Source organism: Macadamia integrifolia, chromosome 11 (genome assembly GCF_013358625.1).
Source record: "Macadamia integrifolia cultivar HAES 741 chromosome 11, SCU_Mint_v3, whole genome shotgun sequence".
Lineage (NCBI taxonomy): Eukaryota > Viridiplantae > Streptophyta > Magnoliopsida > Proteales > Proteaceae > Macadamia > Macadamia integrifolia.
In genome coordinates this window covers 16,284,671-16,290,839 of record NC_056567.1, presented here as the reverse complement: position 1 = coordinate 16,290,839, position 6,169 = coordinate 16,284,671, and the positions used below count along the sequence as shown (strand labels likewise).

Sequence of the window (6,169 nt, the reverse complement as noted above, 5' to 3'; positions counted from 1 at the left end):
GGTTTTTTTTTTTTTTTTTTTGATTTAGTCTTGGTAGAGCCAAAACAGAGAATGGGGAAGGGAATGGGGAGAGAAGGGCGATGGGGTATGGTAGGGCAGAATCGAAGGGACTTGGTGGTTATGGGAGGTGGAAGGGAGTTGTGTTTGAGTAAAGTCAAAGTGAGGATGGGATCCTTCGGCTTTGATAACAAATTGATGGAGAGACCTTAGTGAAGAGGGGGAAAATCAGAATAGGAAGGGGAGAAAGGGGAAACACACGCTCATAAGCACAAATCAAACTAATTTTCATTTCAAAAATAAATTCACCCTTTTTTTTTCAACACTGAGTATATGCAAGTATATAAAGAGAAAATAATAAGACTCCTACTTAGACTCTAATACTAAAACTGACTCCTACTTCTCTTATGTATCCTATCCCAAAACAAACATGAGAAAATAAAATATATATTATTAAACTAAACTACTACCAACCCTTGTTGGACCAAAAACCTGGGCTGGATCAGTTCTTCTTGGCCCTTGGCTTCCGCAGTCGGTCATGTTGGTCCAACCAGGTAAGTGTAGTTGTATCTGTATCACCACTACTCCCCTATGTTGGATCTGATCAGAAAGCGCCTCCAGCTATGGAAAGGAAGGCTTCTTTATTTGTTGGGCGTCTTAAGCTTATTAGATCTGTTCTCCAAGCCCCCTATATTTACTAGTCTAGAATCTATGGGTTGCCTAAAGCCATCTCTTCAAAGCTGGAATCCATTTTTGCTGCCCTCCTCTGGAAAGGGTGTGAAGCCTTTGGATTCCTCCAGCCACTTAGTTGGGTTGCGGTTTGCCTTCCAAAAAAAGGAGGGTTGGGCTTCAGAAGGATCAAGGATGTTAACTATGCGGGAACTCTCAAGTTGATTTGGCAAGTGGTCTCTAAGAAGAAAAGAATTTGGGTGAATTGGGTCTACTAAAAGATTCTCAAGTAGGACACTTTCTGGTTTGTGCGCATATCCCATCGGATCCCTACTGGGTGTGGCGTAAGATGATCTCTCTCAGAATTATTGCTTCTAAAGTTATTTCATCCCGGATTGGAGATGGCTCCTCTACCCTCCTCTAGCTTGACCCTTGGCACCCAATGGGGATGCTTTCCCATATCCTCAGTGCCTGGACCATCTATAGTTCTGGGCTGCCAAAGCTCACCAAGGTTGCTAATATTCTATCTTCAGGATCATGTTTTCCCCCGTCTCATTCTTCTCCTCAGATGGTTGAGATTTGGAATGCTTTGCCTGTCATTGCTTTTGCTAGTCGCCCAAGAAGTGACTCCCTTCTGTGGACCCACTCCTCGAATGGCCTTTTCTCAGCTAAAGTAGCTTGGGAATTTTTACAATCTCAAGGCCTTCCATCCCCTTGGCATAAGCTCATTTGGTTTTAAGCACCATATCCCTAGGCAAAGCTTCATGGCTTGGAGAGTCTTCACGAATTGCCTTCCCACAGAAGCTTTCCTCATCCAGAGAAGGATTTCGGCCCCCCTGCTTGCTATCTTTATAGGTTTGAACCGGAAGACATCAACCACCTCTTCTTTGCCTACCCTATCTCTTCCTCTATCTAGGCTTTAGTTCTTTCAAAGTGCTGGCCAAAACAATAGAAGAATTCTCCCTTTCCATAGGGAGTGGATTTGGATGGATATGACCTTTCATGGAAAGACCACTTGTGACATTGTGGGCAAGCTTGCCTTTTGTGCAACCATCAACCAAATTTGGATGGAGATGAGTCACAGAAAATGGACCTCCAACTCTCAGCCTCTCAGAAAGATTTGGAGCTCCATCTTTTTTGATGTCAAAACCAAGATTTCAAAAGTCTCCTCCACTTGTCCCCCTTCCCCAAGAAATCTTCACATTGTAGCATCTTGGGATCTTCCTAGATCTGTGATCAGGACCCTAGATCCTCATTGAGATCTCCTTGTTGCTTCTACCCCTCCCCTCTTTAGGGGCTTGTATGTTTTTTCTTCTCCTTACGTAATGAATTATTTATTCACCCCCCCAAAAAAGGGGGGGGGGGGGGGCACACAACCTCTGATTGGTGGAGATCCAATCTGAGAGCATAACCTTTTATATGATGAATATTGTTTGAATTGATGGAGTGGTCCTTCTTTGTTCCTTTCTTCTCAATTACTCACAAGAATGGCTAGAAGGGATTCCTGTTTTTTATGTGACCCTTTGTATTGAAGTGTGAGAAGCTCCAAACCTTGACAAGCCAATTGCATATAGTTTTCGTGAGACCCAATTGAATTCAACCAGCAATTTACAGGTGCTCTACAGATCCCCTAGTCAAAATTTAGAGATGTTACTTATTGTTTATGAACTTCTAATGAGGTCTAATCCATATTTCTAGGCTTTAAAATTTTGGAAGTTTTTTAATTCAAATTCAAGTTTAGTTTGATAAGCTCACTAAATTGGTTTGAGCAAATGCTTTTCAGTTGAGTTAGAAGATCTTTTATAGGTTTTGACCTTTGGGGAGATCGAAATTTCGGTGAAAACCTGAGAAATTTCGAGGATATAGGGGAATTTTTCCCGGTATGGTGGAAACTTAGGTTTCGACCCCTAAACAGTGTTTTTTTTATCTGATTTTTTGTGTACAACCTATTTTAAATATTTCTAACTCATTTATATCATTACTTTCATAAAAAAAACACATAAAGTTTTACTTGTGTGGTGAACCAAAGGTTTGATAATCATTACGCTGACTTGTTGGCTTAAATTCTGAAACTTTACTACATAATGACTATATATAGTCTACAATCTACATCAAAACATAAGACATAATCCAAATGATCCAAAATAGATAAAAATATTACATCATCAACAATTATTTATCAACACTGAACAGTAGTGACTCAATTACTCAACATTTGAAAGTAGTGACTTAATTCCAAGTAGAGTGTCTAAGCGGTTCCATCCAAGTAGTGATTCATTACCCTCAAGGTATGCATGTTATCTTTTCTAACATTATTTAGTAAGCTATATATACTTTATATCATAAAAATCAATATTAAGCCACATCAAGTCATTAAAATCAACATTTAACCACATCTAATCATAAAAAATCAACATTAAGTCACATAAAGTTATAAAGAATCAACATTTAGAGAAATGCTCTTGTTCTATAATAAGTTTGACTGGTCAAATGGTTTTTATTTTTACATGAGACTTTTTGTATTATGTATAATATAAAATCAGCTTTCCAACAAGTCTAAGATTACTTAAATCTGAGTTGTAATGACATAGTTATGCTCCAGTAAAACTTATTTTAAAGTGTGTGAATGCTATTAAAATCGTCTGAATGAAAATAATTTAGGGATATCAAAACAAAAGATTATTTTACCGGACTTTTGGTTTTTAGCAATATTTTAACATTATAGGATTTATAAAATTTGCATAATTAAGAAAAACCCCAGCATTTAAAAATTGAAAATCGCCCCTATAACCAAAATCTAGTTTTTGTTCTTGGACTGAGGGTTGATTTTTTATCCTTTAGGAATTTGATTTTTAAACTATTTTTATTGGATTCAAATAGGGGGTATTTCCTTATTTATGAATAATATCTTAAATAAATGAAATAACAAATATAAAAAATGAAAGAACAAATATAACAAACATTTACTTTAAATGATATTTGGTATAAATAAGTGTCAAAAAATGAAAGTCTCCACTGTTTCCCAAGTTTCCCACACTTGGGAGAAAAAATGCACAAGAGAAGATCGAAATTTCCCATGTTTCGGGTGAAACATGGGAAACCTGATCGAAAACAGGTCGAAACAGGTGATTTTTTAAAATCCCCTAAGGATTCGTTTCGACCTGGGTCGATACCTGTGAACCATGCTAGTATCAGAGATTTTTGGCTAATTTAGGGTCTTGTCCAATACATCAGATCTTTTTCATTTAACATTAGGACCCATTTATCCTTTGCTCAAAACATCATACCACCATCTTTGTTGCAGTTTGAATTATATCATTTTGCATTTACATCTTACTGTTGGCATTCTTCCTATATTACCTTTTTACACCTTTGGTTAAATTGTTTAAGCCTTTGACATGTGGTGGTTTTCTCCAATCTTGTCATATTGCAGCAGGTCAAGATCTATTCTTTCCAATCATTTCCATCATTTTTAAGGGCATCAGATACAGGCTGTTCATGACTATCTTGATGGGAAGAGCCATCAGTATTTAGCATTTGTAGCCAGAAGTGTGGAGCAACCAAAGATGTGGATCTTGTGCTTTCTTGATCAAGACCATTGATGCGGTAAGGCAAGTACAGAACACAATTTGGATTTTCCCCCCTAAATATGAGTGATATTAATGATGTGTAAGTGTCCTGTCAGGTATGTAGTGTAGATGCATTTGTATAGGATCCGACACAATGCATTAGTTCTTTCCGTTTTTCTTGTTCTGATTTATCTTCATTTCCGTACTACCCCAACAACTCCAACCAATTTGATGGCTGTGAAGTTACATTTGAGATTTGTTTGATTATATTGCAGGTGCAAGTAGTCCCACTATATTTTTCGCTTTATTTTTCTAGAGTTATTGATGTTCAAATAGTTGTCTGGTCAACATATTTATTCTTAGAGATCTATCTCAAATGACTTTCATCAAATGCAAATTTTCTCTTCAACTAATTTACTATGTTCAATGATGTCATATGAAAGAAAGGGAGCATTCTTCAGGATTTTTTTATTTATTTATCGAATATCTTGTTTGCTTTGATATTACATTACCCAATAGTTTGATCTGTTTACTATTTGAAAAGGACCTTATGTACGGAGCTAGATCCAGATGCTTTAGGGAGGAGTTCAATGAACATGCTATTAGACTGAATGATGTCTATAATTGTCAGAAGAGACTTCATATGTGTCGACCATCAAATCCCTCGTCACTGTTGATGCAGTTGAAGAATGTAGCTGAGAAGGACAAAGGAAGAATCGGAGTTAACTAACCCAAGTTTAGCTTGTTTGGAAACATAAGCATCACAATGATATGCCAAGTAGTTGTAGAAGCGGATAAAACTAATAGTCTCCAAGATTATTGCAATTTTAGGTGCTTGAAATAGTGGAACACGGTTGTTGATATACTCATATTCAAGTTTGTGTGAAGAAATACTTTTAACAGTTGTGGACCAATATGCTTTTGCCATATTTTGGAATTTTCATCTTAATTTATTGTCGTTTTCTCTCTTTTTTTATTCTTTTGAAAACCCATCTTTCCAAATACTTTCATGAAAAAAATAAATCTTCCAAAGTACATACTACCACTTTCTCTCTCTTAAATAGAAGTATAACAAATAGTTGTGACCTTGGATTCCCATCTTGAGGTTAGACTTCTAAGAATTTTACTGGCTTGGTCTTTTCTAGGTATTTCTTTTCCCAAGTTGTGCAAACTAGTTGCTAATCACAGAAAACCCCTTCCTCCCCTCACACATGCCCCATGGTTATCCCTGTCAAAAGTCATCGTAAAGAACGTGTCCTTACACATAGACACCTCCTGAATGGACTCTTAGAAGAACACCCCTCCTTCAGCAGAGGCCTTCATCGTCAACAAACTTCCTTTGGAGGCCTGTGCGTGACCCTCTAGAAGATGACGAAGCCAAGGATGAATGTCAATGGACCACATGGTGGTGAAGTGAAATGCTTGGATATCGAGCCTACTTTGAAAGAAGGGTGACGCGGGGAACCAGGTGAACTCCTGCACCATCACTGTGGAGTTCGACACGTTGGTGGTGAAAACTGTGGCGGGTTCTATGCTCACATGTCTCACACTATGTTCTTTCCTTTCTTCTTCTCTCATTCACGTACTCTGCAACTGCTCTTCTCGGCCCCAAAACTAGGGATTCCCTTGCCAGATTAGGGCTTAAAAATCCTATTTCCTTTATCATCTTCCTCAGATTTTTGCAATTTTCCTTCTCTTCTCCTGTTTTTTCCTACTATTCCTTTCCTACGGCATATCAAGATTGTGGGGAAATGACCCATTTTTTTCTAGAGAGCACAGGCCATAGCTTACTAGGATGAGCATCCACGAGCCCATCCCCGGCTCAACTCGTGATCCGTCCTCCCGATTCCAAAGAAGATAGTTGGACTGTCGTGATGAAGACGATATTGTCGAGCTCCATGGTATTCATGGTCCTTCTGGTTTTATAGATTTAT

At 37.9% G+C, this 6,169-nt stretch overlaps 1 long non-coding RNA gene across 1 annotated transcript; it reads left to right on the top strand.

Annotated features, from left to right (window-relative positions):
- The first annotated feature begins 4,104 nt into the window (after positions 1-4,104).
- Positions 4,105-5,149, top strand: LOC122093486. Its single transcript, XR_006144482.1, has 2 exons — positions 4,105-4,272; positions 4,780-5,149. It is a non-coding gene; the product is annotated as an uncharacterized LOC122093486 (long non-coding RNA).
- Positions 5,150-6,169: the final 1,020 nt, after the last annotated feature.